This window comes from Onychomys torridus, chromosome 1 (genome assembly GCF_903995425.1).
Source record: "Onychomys torridus chromosome 1, mOncTor1.1, whole genome shotgun sequence".
Classification (NCBI taxonomy): domain Eukaryota; kingdom Metazoa; phylum Chordata; class Mammalia; order Rodentia; family Cricetidae; genus Onychomys; species Onychomys torridus.
Genome location: NC_050443.1, coordinates 95,617,525 through 95,633,178, shown reverse-complemented (window position 1 = coordinate 95,633,178; position 15,654 = coordinate 95,617,525). Strand labels below are relative to the sequence as shown.

General features: G+C 46.7%; 1 protein-coding gene across 1 annotated transcript in view; it reads right to left on the bottom strand.

Annotated features, from left to right (window-relative positions):
* Nucleotides 1–15,654, bottom strand: part of Xylt1 (xylosyltransferase 1) — a 296,256-nt gene that overhangs the window by 126,883 nt on the left and 153,719 nt on the right. The gene's annotated exons all lie outside the window — the stretch shown is intronic.

The window sequence follows — 15,654 nt, the reverse complement described above, 5'->3', positions numbered from 1 at the left end:
ACAAGCCTGGCAATGAGTTTCAAGAAAGATGCAAACCTGTGATCTTTTACTGACCTCTCTGTACTGGGTTCAAGTCTATGGCCTTACACATCCTGAGAAACTTCTCTGCCATGGACCTACATTCTCTGGTCCTTTTTATTTTTTTATTATGAGACAGAGTCTCAACAGGTAGGACATTGAATTTTCTTGTAGCCAGTTCCTCTGGTAAATTGTTGATATCAGTTACTGGCACTGCTATCAGTCCAACATGGCTACACTTAATTCAATCATCTCCTCAAGAGATGCAGTTACCGCGGGACCATGGCCCCCTCCCACCTCAGATGCTACTCAGCTCCCGTGGGACATTTGTTAAAATACTCCAGTAAGAGAGAAGTAGGATGTTTGCCTTCTGGAATGAATTGTTCACAGACACTTGACACCTTCTAGAAAAGCCCATGTGAGGCACAGTGAAGGAGAATCAGGTATGTCCAGAGGCTTGAGAACTCCAACACCTAGATTCTGTGCTGTTTTCTGTAGTGACCACAGTCACTACGTGTACCTCACCATCCCCATTTATTTTTTCTTTAAAATTTTTATTTTATTGTGGTGGGACTAAAATTTCAAAAGCATTGAAAAAAATTATGAGATCTACTTAATCTTTTTTTAAAGATAGGATCTCACTGTATAATGTAACCCTCGCTGGCTCGGAACGTGTTAGATCTGTGCTATGGATGTCTGTTTTGTGTGCACAGGAATGCAGTGCCCTTGGAGGCCAGAAGAGGCCATCAGGTCCCCATGAGCTGGTGCCACAGGTGGTCATTATCATTCTAGTGTGGGTCCTGGGATCCGAACTCAGGTCCTCTGCAGGAGCAGCCAGCTCTCTTAGCTGCTGAGCCATCTCTCTGGGCTTTCAACTTTCATCATGTTGTTGCATATTACAATTTTTTTTTAATCAAAGTCTGTGTAAGCCACATCTACTTTATATATTTGTCTGCCAGTATATTAGGGAACTGCCTCACTTACCCCACACCCAGTTCTTCATCTGAACACAAAGAGGCAAAAGAGAAAAGCCTCACTTTTTTCTCTTTTCCCTCAATATTCACCCTGCATCTACCCCTCCCCCCAAAAGAAAAACAACAACAAAACAAAAACAATCTAAGAGCAGGACCTGGTGGTTCATGCCTATAATTCCAGCTCTTAGGTAGAGTAAGGAGAATCATGGACAATTCAGGTCTACCTGGGCTACATAGTGAGTTCCAGACAAGCCTAGGCTATACTGTAAGACCCTGACTCAAGAATGACAAAAACACCTCCCGTTTGTCCCTACCACCTCCAGCTGGCAAAGGAGATGATCCCTTTACCAGCTGCAACTCTTGGGATAGTGGGCCCTGTGCCTCATCAGGGCAGCACAGAGGAGCTGACCCCGTTGGAGAGGGCACAGGTGAGCTGGCCCAGGAATGTGAGCATGGGGGACCTGGTCCTGCCCCTCACCTGCCATATGGCAGCATGGGTGTGGAGGAGATGACCACCCCTGTCTGTCAACACCAGAGGCAAGTGGGAGAGTTGGCCCTGGGATCAGAAGGGTGGGAGAGCTACCCCTGCCTGCCACCAGCGATAACACTTGGGAGAGCAGGCCCTGCACCTCCAATGGGCAGAGGTGTGGGTGAGCATGGGAGAGTTGTCCCATCGGTCATGTGCCAGCATGGGTGGGGGAGAGATGCCCTCCCCACTTTGCCCATCAATGCCTAAGGCAGATGGGAGAACTGGCCCTGCCCCTCATTAGCTGTAGCACTTTACAAAGAGTGGCCTCTACACCAAGCCTACGCAACACAGTACAGATGACTCTGACAGTGTAGATGTGGGAGATCCAACCTTGAGGACATGAAAGTGGGAAAACTGGCCATGCTCCTTGCTCAGCACTGCAAGGGGTGAACTAGTTAGGGCAATGCAGGAGAGCTCACCCTGGTGAGGACAAGGGAGAGCTGTCAGGCTGACCAACCTTGCAACTACCCAGGCCCAAAACCAGGGTCATGAGTTGACACACCCCAATATCCACCCCATCTGTGATTTGCTAGAGTACATGAAGGGCAGAGGGTGGATATGAAGGGACATGGGGAAATGAATGGAATGGAGATTCTTTCACAATATGAAAGACACAAAGAAGAAATAAAAAGCAAAAAGAATAATAAAAAAGAAGGACAAAACCAAGAACAAATAAACACCTGACTGTGGTAGCCCACGCCTGGAATCTCAGGACTTTGAAGGTTGGAGCAGGAGGATTCCTGCTGTAATATTAGGCCAGCCTAGCCTGTAGACTGAGTCCCAGAACAGCTTAGACTAAGTGTGAGACCCTGACACAAAACCACAAGATACAGACAAAAATCCTAGCACTGAGGATGGGAAGTATATCCAAAGTCTCACTCCTAACCAATATGCTATTTGCAATTGGTACCTGCCTGGAAAGGGTAAACCAGTTTTCTCTAATGGAGTGTCCCTGAGAATATCAGCCACACTCCAGAGATGGCCCTATGCCAGCAGTTCTCAACCTGTGGGTTATGACTTCTTTGACAAACCTCTATCTTCAAAATTATTTGCATTATGATTCATAACAGTAGAAAAATTACAGTTATGAAGTAGCAATGAAAGTAATTTTATGGTTGGTGTCACCACAACAGGAAGAATTGTATTCAAGGGTCCCAGCGTTAGGAAGGCTGAGAACCACTGCTATGCCTAGGAGTAGGTGACTAATGTACATTTACTTCATACTTTTTTCCCTGTATGGGTGTATGGGTGTGCAGTTCTTGCTTCAAGTTTTTTGTTTTTTGTTTTTGTTTTTTGTTTTTTTTTTTTTTTTTTGGACTGGTTTTCTTTCTTTCAATTTGCCTGTTTTTATTTTTATTTTATTTTATGAGAGAGAGACAGAGACAGAGACCAAACATGAAGTTACATAGGTAGGGAAATAGGGGAACCTTGGGGGAGTTGGAGGGGAAAGACTATGATAAACTTTCAATAATGAAAAAAAGCTAGGCATGCCTGTAATGGACCATGCCTATAATCTCAGCACTGAAGCAGCAAAAGCAGGAGTATTGCCACACGTTAGTTCAGCCACTCTGGTCAACACAAATTGGTACAACTAGGTACAGATAAGTCTGAATTACACTGGAGGACTGCCTCAACAAACAAGCAAGCAAACAAACAAACTAACACTCCTATCAGATCCCTAGAAGATATTCATCACGTGCAGGGCCCCAGATCAGTACTCTCACTCTAAGACTCTAAAGCTCCAGGCCATAGTGAAGCAGAAGAATTGGTCCAACCGAGGAGAAGAGACCAGACTCAAGATCAACAGCCCAGGTAATAGTACAAAGGGATTCAGACCCACTGTGTCTCAGGGTCCTCAGATGTGAGGGTAGTGTTTACCTTGTGGGTATTTTGGTGAGGGTGGATGTGTTGGAATCTTCCTACTCAATCAAAGTAGGAGGAAGAATGAGCAACAGACCCCAACTATGCAACACCTTTACTAATTAATACTCTGTCTGAAGGTTGGAGAGATGGTTCAGCTGTTAAGAGGACTGCAGAGAAATCATGAGGACTCGAGTTCAGATCCCAACACCCCCATAACAAGTCAGGCATTCTGCAGACATCTGTAATCCCAGCTCCTAGAAGGAGACAAGAGTATCTTAGGGCTTGTTAACTTCCTGCCTTTCCAAGAAAGAACGAGCCTCAGGTTCAGAGAGAGACCCTGCCTCAAAGGAAACAGGCAAATGGTGACAGAGAAAAGATACTCAACAGCCTTGCCCAGCCTCTTTGTGAGTGTAGAAGTATATGCACCCTCAGCCACACCTTCACACACACACACACACTCACATACTAAATAAATCTTCCATTTTGTATTAATTTGCTCTTTCCCATCTGTCTCCCCTGGTGGACACATAGCTTATGATTTCTCTGTTTTGAAAGAGCATGTCCCTTTTATTCTTAACCAATCCAACACTATCACCTTGAATTATTTATGTAAATACAAACCTTTGACTTGTTTTTATTTTAATGTACTTATTATAATGATTGTTCATTCAAACATTTGCGTGCATCTCAGAACTTCAATTAGAAGCTCCTGCCTTGCCTTCTCTCAAAGCTGCTGCTAGAATTCATTTTTATTCCAGAAGAATAATTAAGTGTACTAATGTCCTCCACCCCCATTCAACCTTGGGCTTGTTTAGAGATGATTTTGATCAGGTAGAAAGATGCTAAAGACAACACAGCTCTCAGAGGCAGGTTGTGTGATCCCGGCTGCCCCTACACACACACTGACACAGTCACAGACACACGCACACACAGAAAGAGAGAGACACACACAGAGAAAGAGAGAGAGTGGGGACTTTTTCTTACCTTTCTCTTGGCCTCTAGTGACCAGGCTTAGGCCGGTCCTTGAGTCCTGTTTTTCAGAGGTGAGGGTGGTAGCTGTGACCTCTTTTTTATTTTAATGTATCTAGAGATTACAGCCTTTGCTTTCATCGCATGTGCAGAATGAGCACTGGGGAGGGAGGGGAGCAGATGTGTCTTGCTTTAGTGACTGTATAATTTTCTCATCTGTAATACGATGGGTCCCACATGGGTTTTAGTAAACACTGTCTGAGTTGGTTGTTAATCAATATGATTGACTAGTGAAGACTTTTTTTCAGCTCATTGAACAGCAATCTGATGAAGTTTAAGAGACCAGGGATGGATGCTCTGAAGGGTACTGGTGCCATCCCACACATAGCCCAGGTCAGTGCCTCTAACAGGGTGTTGGTGTCAGAGGTCATGGGGTCAGGCAGAGAGAGTCAGTTCCGCCCACTTCCATCTTTGGCTCTTCAAGCAGACACAGATAATCACATCTCTCTGTATGAACTAAAAAGTTGTTCTCTGACATCCACATCCACATGATGGCATGCACACTGTAACACATACACAGTAGCACACCATGGTCACACTAGATACATATAGACAAAAGTAAATAAATAATGCACCACTGTGATGTGACTAATGTGGTCCTTCCAGCATGTGCTGGGGCCTCCGTGGAGGCCCCTGAGATCTGTGCAGGGATCATCAAGAACAAACTGTTTCCATCATAATATGAAGATGTTATTTCCTTCTGGCTCATTCCTTCACAAGTGTACAGAGGACTTTTCCATGAACAAGTAATGTCAAAACATGCAGGAGAGAGCTAGGTATGGCTCAGTGGCAGAACACTTGCCTAGCATATGAAAGGCCCCAAGTTCAAGTCCCCATACCAATAAATAAATAAAAAGTTTCTATTAGCTGGGCATTAGTGGCACATGCCTTTAATCCTAGCACTTGGGAGGCAGAGGCAGGCGGATCTCTGTGAGTTTGAGGCCAGCCTGGGTTACCAAGTGAGTTGCAGGAAAGGCACAAAGCTACACAGAGAAACCCTGTCTCGAAAAACCAAAAAAAAAAAAAAAAAAAAAAAAAAATGCAGGACTCAGAAGCAGGTGTGACCCCAGCTGCCTTCCCATTGTGGTTTTCTGAGATCTTTGTGACCGGCTCCTCATGTATCCAAGCTGGCCTGGAACTCATAATACCCCTGCTTCAGCTCCCAAGTACTGGCCTGACAAGCCTGAGCTATTACACCTGGTGAAGATGCCCTCTTTCGAGTCAGTGACTTTACTGAGTTCTAACATGAACCAGAAGACTCTGTCCTTCTTGTCCACTCCCTATGGTATGAAGTTGCATTTTGCCACTAAGATTCCATTTATATGGAGGAGTAATGGGCTTGAGTGTTGTTCTAAGTGAATCTATCAGCAAGCATTTTGGGAATGGCTCCGTCTAAACATGATCTGTCACTGATATGTGACAGGTGTGAGCAAAGTCTATCTGGAGATCTTATCTTTGGGGATGTTGGAAGGTGTGAGGGCGTCCCGAGAGCTGCTGTGAGATAGCTGACATTCCACAGATGTGGAGTCCTAAATATCTGTTAGTGGATTAAATAAAATGCTCAGTCTCTGGGTTGGAGAGATGGCTCAGGGGTTAAGAGCACTGGCTGCTCTTGCAGAGTCCTGAGTTCACTTCCCAGCAACCACATGGTGGCTCATGAGCATCTATAATAGGATCTGATGCCCTCTTCTGGAGTGCAGGTATACATGCAGAGCACTCATACACAAAATATGAATAAATAAAAATGCTTAGTCTCCTCACCTCTTCTCTCCTTCCCTCTCCTCTCCCTACCCCCTTATTCCCCTTTTCTTTCTCATTGGGGATTGAACCTAGAACCTCAAATATGGTAGGCAAGTGCTCTACCAATGACCTACAGAAACCCAGCCTGTCACACATTGCTCATGTGAGCATGTAGCATGCACATAAATACACACACACACACACACACACACACACACACACACACACACACATTCCTCCCCCATCTCTCGATAGAATCTTGTTAAGTTGCCCAGGCTAGCTTTAAACTTTCTTTCCTCCTGCCCCAGTCTCCTGAGTTGCTAGGATACAAGCTTGCACCACTGTTGAGGATTGGCTCATATAGGTTTCTCTGTGTGCCTGGCCTTTGGATTTACATTTTTTCTTACCCTCCCAGGAATGCACACAGAGGAGATGGAGCCTGTGTCTAGTGGAAAAGACTTGCTGCTGAAGATGTTTGTTGAAGAGGTACCAGGGATTTGGACCTCAAAAGTTGTGAATTGTGTTCAGGAAGGGAGGCTGGCCTGAGGCTAACATGCCCCTCGGTCCTTGACTAACCCCTGGTCCCGAGCCTTCTCTGGTTTCCAGAGATTGGAAAGACTAGAATGTTCTGCCTTCTCAGAGATGCCTCTCTATAATGGGTTCCATCTACTTCAAGAGCCTGTCTTAAAACTCCCACGGCTAACTGGGCCAGTGGTACAAGTCTATGATCCTAGCTACTTGTGAAACTGATAAGATTATAGGTTCTGCCTGCCCTTAGAGTAAGTTCAAAGCCAGCCCAGACAACCTACTGAGGCTCTGTTCTAAAATTTAAATAAAGAAATAATGAAAAGGGCTAGAAACATAGCTCAGCACAGGAGAGCCTGCCCGGCATGTACAAGGCACTGAGTTAAATTTCTGGTACTATACAAGGAAGTGGGGGAGAGAGGGAAGAAAACTCAGGGTATGTTACCCATCTGAAAAAAATAGGCTGCTGATTCTAGCCAACACACAAAGGCCAGCCCTATCCCCAACTGGAAGGACAGGGGCTGAACTTCCACGAGCAGCCACTAGCAAACCGAGGTGAGTATTGTACCAGCCACATGGGCCACCGATGCTCCATTTTCCTGGTGTTTGAAACCTTTTGGTTTCCTACCTGCCCTGAGGCCTGATCATCCTGCTTCTGGTGGCCTTGTTCTCCTTCCAAAAGGCCTAGTCACCTCTGGACACATCTGTTGAACTCTTCTCTGTGGAACCCCTTTCCCTAGTGCAACAGCCATCCCTGATAAACTCTGTGACTGCCAGTATCTGGCTCTGCCTGGACTCCAGCCCTGAGAGCTGTTCCTTGGGCTGAACGCTACAGAGCCCAGACGACACTGGCTCAGAGCCTGTGCATGACCCCTCTTCCCAAGCCTGCTAAAGCTTGGAGAAAATCCAGCCCCACAGTTTCTAGCTCTTTCCATGTCACAGACACAACAGCAATGCACACACAGTCAGAAAGGAAAGCAGAGGCAGCACAGAGGGAGAATCCAGGGAAAACAGAGCACAGGGAAGATGTGAACACAAGCCGTCCTTGCTCTCCTGAGAGCCTTCATCCCTTCCAGCCTTCCCTCCCTCCTCCCTTTTATCTTTCCTTCCCTTCTTTTCTTAGAGTTGTACTATCTGCACAAACCTGCCTCTAACTCATAGTCCTCTGCCTCAGCTTCTATAGTGCTGGGATGACAGATGTGCACCAACATGCCTAGATACTGGAATACTTTGTTTAAAAACTTGAGTTCAGGAGGCTTGGGGAGAAGGCTCAGCAGGGAATATGCTTGCCAAGCAAGCATGATGAAGACATGGTTTGTGATCCCCAGGACCTAATGAAAAAACTGGGTATGCTGGCCCTATCTGTCATCCCTGTGTTGGGGAAGCAGAGACAGGCAGATCCCCGGACCTCACTGGCTAGTCGGTCCAGCCAGATCAATGAGCTCCAGGTTCATTGAGAAAGCATGTTGCAAAAATAAAGCAGGGATGAAGACACTGGACCTCGGACCTCACCATATGCACACACACCCACATGTCCAATGTGTAACTCAGACTCAAGGTTGATGAAATCATGCTGCAGTGGGGATTTTTTTGAAATCAATAGATTCATAATTGCACTTACCACAACAAGGTCACTATGTGAGATGATGGTCATTTCAGACTCTGTCACAAGGACCTAGGCTACTATCTATATTCATCTCACCAACTGTTCACAGTAAAATAATAATCAAACAAACAAATATAAATAAATGAAAGAATAAAAAAAAAGATAGGTCAAGGGTTGGCAGAAGTGCAGCAATACATCTGACCATGAAGTTCCCCCTGGCAAACACTAGAAAGGCATTCCTTCATGTCTATTTGTATTGCTTGTAGGGTCTTCCTGGCAGTAGGACAGAGCTGGGAACAACAGAGAACAGGATACCCCAAAGGCCTGTCCTGCCCTTGTGCAGACAAAGCCAGTACAACTTCCAACAAGAAGCCAAAGCCAAGATAACCAGGCTCAGGGTCACTGGGAGATCACAGGCAAGGCCAGAGCCAGGAGAATCAGAGGTCTGAGACCAGCGAGGCTGGAGAGCCAGTCCAAGGACAAAGAAGGGAGGTGTGCCTCCCAGACATGATGATGGCCACGTCCACTCAAGGAAACTGCTCCTTGAAAATCTTCATGTTGGTACCTTCTTACACTCTGTGGGGTGCGGGAGGGGAGGCTGGCGAGGGCACCTCACTAGTCTACACTGAAACTGCCGTTCCTGAGTTTCAATCCAGTCACAGAGGTTAACTGGAGAAGTGAGCTGGGAGGATGGGGGTGGCAGTAGCAAGGAAGGGCTTTCCAGAGGAGAGAGCAGCGAAAACCACAGGGTCATAGGGAGGGGACGTACCTCGGCCTGCAACACACAGCCCATGGCCCTGGCTGTTCAACAGGAGCAGTGCTTGGGTGCCTCGTGTATTGTCCAAGCATTCCCAGGGGTGACTCCATTTCTGTTGAAGCTCCTGGAAGATGGCAGCCATCCTTTGGCACACAGTCATCAATTGATGTCAGGACGAACTCCTGCCTGGCTGCCTAAGAGCTGCTTTCCTTCTGTCTCCATTACCGTTTCTTCCCCTGGCCCCAGTCAGATTTAAGTCTCAACATGCTATTTGTCCTCAGGGTCATTTTCCCCTGGGTACCTTCCTCTGCCTCTCTTTCTTCAACACCCCACATGTCTGCTCGGTCCCAGCTCTCATCCTTCTCCACAAACTCCTACCCAGGCCCCCCTGGGACAGGCACTTAAGGAGACAAATGGGTCTCCAGCAGATGAAAGACATCCCTATCCACAACTCATCCTTTGCCTCTGAGACTTCTCCCCCTCCCCTTGCCACAAGTGGGTGATAAATGGCAAGCTGGTGAGCTCATTACCACAGCCTCTGAGGAAATACTCATGAGGCCTGCGGTATCACTGAGAGAAGACACCTGCAAATAAAGAAATATAGAAGCATGTACACACACACACACAGGCACCCATACATATACATGTACTATACATACACACATAGACATACACATTCAAACATACATCTGTACAAACACATATACAAATGCACATACATACACACATACACATGTATACATCACACACAATTATATATACACATACATACATACATTCATACTACATTCACATATACACAGGCATACACACACACACACACACACACACACACACACACACACACACACACACACTACAAATTCAATGATGTTACTTCATCTGAAAGCCCAAGCTATTTGGGTTAGGGAAAGGAAAAATGAAAAAGAAAGGAAGGTCTTCATATTGCCAGCCATGTAATTTCAGACCAAAACCTTCCCAGCAGCTACCAATAAATTATTTTTACTATGCGGAGGTACAAATGAATATGCCACCCTCATCCCCTAAATCTCCTTTATGAGTCTCTGCTTGCCTTGGCCCACCGACCAGAGTCAGGGGTTTTCAAACATGTTTTTGTTGGCTGGATTCCCACAGAAGGCTCTGGTCTCTCAAGCTGCTCCCTGCACAATGTAGGCGCCCCATTGACACTTCCTGTTTACACCTGGGCTTGGGCTGGCAGAGGACATGTCTGTGTCCACAGTGAGAGCCACACTTACGTCAAAGCTTTTGGAAAGCTTCTGCACAGAGAATGAGGGGGATATGACCATGGGACCAGGTGCTGGGGATGAAGGGGATGTGAACGTGGGGACTGGGTGTGTCCCTCCTGAAAGAACAGATCATCAGACCCTGTCATTGTCTACTGAGTGTCAGGGTGGAGTTCTGAACCTCTCCACAGCTCATTCTGTGTGACACTGACCCCAAAGAGAGCACTGGTCACTCTCTGCAGACACAGTGTGGTGGACTGTCTGTTTCTTAAGCTGCCTGAATCAGAAAGAGCCATGAAATATTGCAGAGAATGTGACATAATGGAGGTCCACTTGGTACCATCCAAAGCGATTCTAGAACACACTCCACCTCTTCTCTGCTGGACTGGAACCCACCCTTTACACTTCCAAGCTGTGTGATGCTAGGATAGTTCAGTAACTTCTCTGGGCCAGGCTTTCTTCCTATGGAAGAAACCCAAAGGCTAATGAGATATGGTGACCTTGTCAGAGTGACAGCATAGATCAGAATATCAACAGAGGTGGCTGTCAAGCACTGTTGCAGTGACCTCTCCTGAGTTCATTCACAGGTATTTCCTGGGTGTCAAACATGAGCCAGCTGGCGCCCTAGGCACTGGGGATGTGTGTGGGAGTGAAACAGGCTGAAGCCTGCTCCTGGGGCATCAGACTCTAGTGGACGGGACTGGACAACCAAGCCTCTGGGGTTCCATAGGCACTGTCATCTTTATCTACTTGGAAAGCTTGAGAGCTGGGGCCCATGGGAATTCCCTCAACATCAAGGACTATTGCTCTAGGGTTGGGATAGAGGCTGGCTGCTTGGGTGTGTCACGTGGAAAGATAGGCCATGTCTGCCTCCTCCTGCCTGTCCTGTCCCACAACTACTCCCAGGGGCTGTGTGCCTTGTGCCTGGCATGATGGAAAGACGGTTCACAGTTGGAAAACTTTGCTGTTCAAAGGGTTTTACGTGTGTGTGTGTGTGTGTGTGTGTGTGTGTGTGTGTGTGTGTGTGCGCGCGCACGTGTGTTATGCAGGGATATGTGTCCCCGATTCCATTATACAATCCTAGCTTCTTTCCCCTACTTTTCTTTGGGAGATGGAAGTGATCAAGCCTTTGCATGCTAGGCAAATGCTCCACCACTGAGCCAAGTCACTAGCCCTTCATTTTATCCTGAGTAGTGTGGTGGTTTGAACGATATCTACCCTACAGTCTCAGGCATTTGAATACTTGGTCTCCAGTTGGGCCGCTTAGGAGGTGTGACCTTGCTGGAGGAAGTACATGACTAGGGATGGCCAGGCTTTGAAATTTCATTCATGGTATTCCCAGCTGGCTCTCTGTTTCCTATTTAGAATTCAAAGTGTGCATTCTGAGCTGTTTCTGATACCATGCCTTCCTCATACCACGCTTCCCACCATGGTGGAGATGGACTCTCATCCCTCTTGAACTGTTGAGTCCAATAAATCCTCCCTTCTATAAGTTGCCTTGGTCATCGTGTTTTCATCACAGCAATAGAAAAGTGGTTAATAGAAGTAGTGTCTTGCTATGCAGGTAGGTTTGGTGGGTTCCCTTTGCCTGCTTCTCCTGAGTAGTTAGTGCCCTCCATACCTGCCTAGCTTACCTACTCTAAATTCCACATCCTTCTAATGACTGAATGGGCTCTATAGAGAGAGCAAGGTCACCCAGCCCCACGCCAAAGTTTTTCTTTTCCTGTTTGCACCCTTTGAGATTTAGTCCTCATCTCCCATGCTCCTAGCTGGACCCTGAGCTGAGGTACCGGTATACCATTTACTGTGGAATCTGAGAGAACCCATGTCCTTCAGAGAACTGGGCCAGTGCAGGGCAAGCCTGCCTTGTCTGTCTTTAGCCTGCAGCCTCTGGTCCCACCTGAGCCAAGTTTTGCCTCCAGCTAGCAAGACAAACTAAACGTTGTTATTTTAGTGTATCTAGTCGCCTGTCTGAAATCATTTCTAAGGATGTTTTCCTGTCTCTCTCCTGTCCCCTTGCTCTCCAGAGCAGCTGTGTCTTAAAAGGGGTGAGCATAACACAGCTGTAGTCCCCTGGCCCCTGGAAATGGAATGACAGTGAAAGGCAGGAGTGAGAAGGAAACTGAGTGGCGCCAGGGCCTTTTAAAACCCACATTACTATGACATTTATTTATTTGGTGTGGGGGGGGGGGCGGTGCACCACATACAGGTGTAAGCAGAAAGCAGCAGAATCACACAGCACTGAGACCAATCTATCCCGTGTTTTTCCACGAGAAGCGTGGGGCTGCCTGGGACACCTGCCACAGTGTGGGCAGCAGAAGAGACTCTATTAGCCAGTTTTCAGTTTCCACAGTTGTGTCAAAGTACCTGAGATCATCACCCTTCATGATGTGCACCACCCACAGACCGCAGGTTACCAACACAGCCAGATTCAAGGTTGTGAGTGTATGAAAATGCTGAGAGTTTTATTATTATTATTGTTGTTGTTGTTATTGTTATTGTGTGTGTGCATGGAGACATTTTCTTGGAACTTAATTTGTGGTTCTGGAGCTTTGTAGGTGACAATGTTATGTGACAATGTACAAAGGTTGGACTGGCCTAGAAGGTTTACTTTTGTCTTATTATTTCAGAGATATTCCAGTTACCTGAGTATGTACCACATGACATCTCAGTAAGAGTGTGGGGCAGAGGAGGCCCGTTCACCTCAAGGCTGTCAGGATGCACAGACAGAGTCCAAATCCAGGGTCCCAGTATCCCCCTCAAAAAAACACCCCTAATGACTTGCTTCCACAAGACCCCTTATGCTAAAAGGTTTCACCCTCCCTATAGTTCCTTGGAATGGGACCAAAACTTCCACCCATGGGTCTTGGGGATGTTTAAGACACAAAATAGAATCGACTATTAGTAGCCTTGATTCATCTGGGGGGGAAATGAGCCAAAGGAAGAGGAAGTACACGAAGGAAATACACAGGGAAGCAGCGCTGTGCTAGGCCAACATGTTCAGTCCGTAGATGGGAAGCAGGTCTGGAGCACTGACTGTATTGCTAAGCAGATCCACAGCCTGGGGTAAGGCAGGAGCGTTGTGCCCTATGCTGCCGCCCCACCTCCCCCATGCCAGCTGCATTCTCTACTGTCCAGCAGGACAGCTCTGGTTGGACCTCTTTTGGATTGGTGTCTGTGCCCTGGAACCTGATTCACAGCCATCCCTCAGCTGAGAGAGCACTGGGGCAGAGTGGGTGGGTGTGTATACCCTTTGCTTCCCATTCAAGTCAGCCAGAAGTTTCCTCATATCTCAACTCCCAGACCGCATCACAGACCCACTAAATGGGTATCTCCAGAGTTAGTGGTTTGTAAGCTCCCAGTGAGGCCAGTGGGGAGGTATGATTGAGAGCCAGGGAGCCAGATACTGTGAGTTTTCCCTAGGTGATGATCCAAGGGCAGAATGATTGAGAGAGGTACCGAGGGAGAGGCCCAGTAAGAAAATTGATTGCTGCCTAAGCATGAGGTCCTGTGTTCAGATCCCTAGTACACACACACACACACACACACACACACACACACACACACACACGAGCCAGATGTAGGGTGCACAGGTATAATCTCAGCACTAGGGGATGCTGAGAAAGGAACGTCCCTGGAGCTACTTGGCCAGAAGCCTAGCCTAATAAGTGAGAAGAGCAGACGTTAAGAGGAGAAAAAGACAAAATAACTGTAATAAAACATGGAATGAAGCAAGCTGATGGCAACCTGCTCCTCAGGCTCATGAGAAGTACCATCCCGCGGCCTGAACATCTGTGACCCATCAGGTCTGTCAGAGCTGCCTCTACTGGGTATTCCACAAGACCTGTGAGGCTGAAAGTGGCATCTACTGTCTGAGTTGAGCCACACTTCAGCCTTCAGGGGACAGTTGGCCACAGAAGAAAAGGTGTATCACTAGAAACTGGGAGAGGTCTTCTGGGATAAATGCTGACCGCACAAGCATAGGGCCTGAGTTCAGATCCCAAGCACCCACATAAAATCCAGTTGTGGTAGGGACACATATCCTTACAGAAAGCAAGAGCCACTCATGATTTGTGCTTACTCACAGGATGCCACCGTGACAAGTGTGTCATTTCACCCTCACAAGGATCCCCACATGCATCTGCTACTGAACTAGGGTATGGGATGGTCACTGTGATCATAGTGTCAATTCCAGGGATGGCGGCCTCCAAACACCCTGCATTGGACATACACTCTGCATTTACAAAACACCTGAGATGCCCTGTGGTCCTGCTTGCCTGGGTGGAAACCAAGGCACAGCCTGGTCTTGCTTGGAGGGGAGGAAGGGCTGCCTTGCCAAGGTGCAGACAAATCTAGAGGTGAAGCCTGGCTGGAGCAGATGGAAATAGGGCAGCAGTTGTTAATGTTCTTTGCTGTTTCCATATGCTTTTCTGTTTAGCTATAGTAAGTGAATTGTTCTTTAATATCTGTCAGGAGCTTACATTCTGGTGGCCAGAGGCTGCCACTGCCATTCATAGAGAGACACTGAGAGAAGCTGACTGGGCCATCTCTTCACTTCTCAGGGGAGAGGGCAGAGTGCCAAAGAGATGTCTACCTCATGAAGACTCAGGTCTGTGTGCACACACATGTGTCCGCACACACTTGTGAATGTACACAATACACACAAATGCTTGTATACACAGACATGTGACACTTGTGAATGTATACACATAAACACAAATGCTTGTGTGCACAGACATGTGTGCACATGGGCGCACACACAAACGTTCATATGTTCATGCTGATGTGTGATGATTAGTTTTAACTGTCAGCTTGGCACAATCTAGAATCATCTGGAAAGACTGTCTCAATTCAGAATGATCTAGGTCAGGTTGGTCTAGGGCTATGGCTGTGAGGGATAGTCTTAATGAAATTAATTGATGAGGAAATACCCAGCCAACTGTGGGTGGCGCCATTCTCTAGGTTTGTGTTCAGAGCTATACAGGTGGAGAAAAAGAGCTAAGTAATAGCAGGCATGCATTTGTTCTCTCAGCTCTTGACTGTGGGTGTGAGGTGACGTTCTTATTTTTCTTTTCTGCCACCTTGACCTCCCTGTGATGATGGACTGTAACATGGAATTGTGAGCCAGACAAACCCTTTCTTCCTTAAGTTGCTTATGTCAGTGTATTTTATCATAGCAATAAAAATGAAGTTAATACAGAATGCATGCACTCATGTGTACACACATGCATACATATGCCTAACACAAGAATGCATATACACACACATATGTATGCATATATTCATTCATGTATATACTTTCACATACATGAATATACTCAACACAAGCATGCATATATACATATACATATGTATGCATATATTCACTC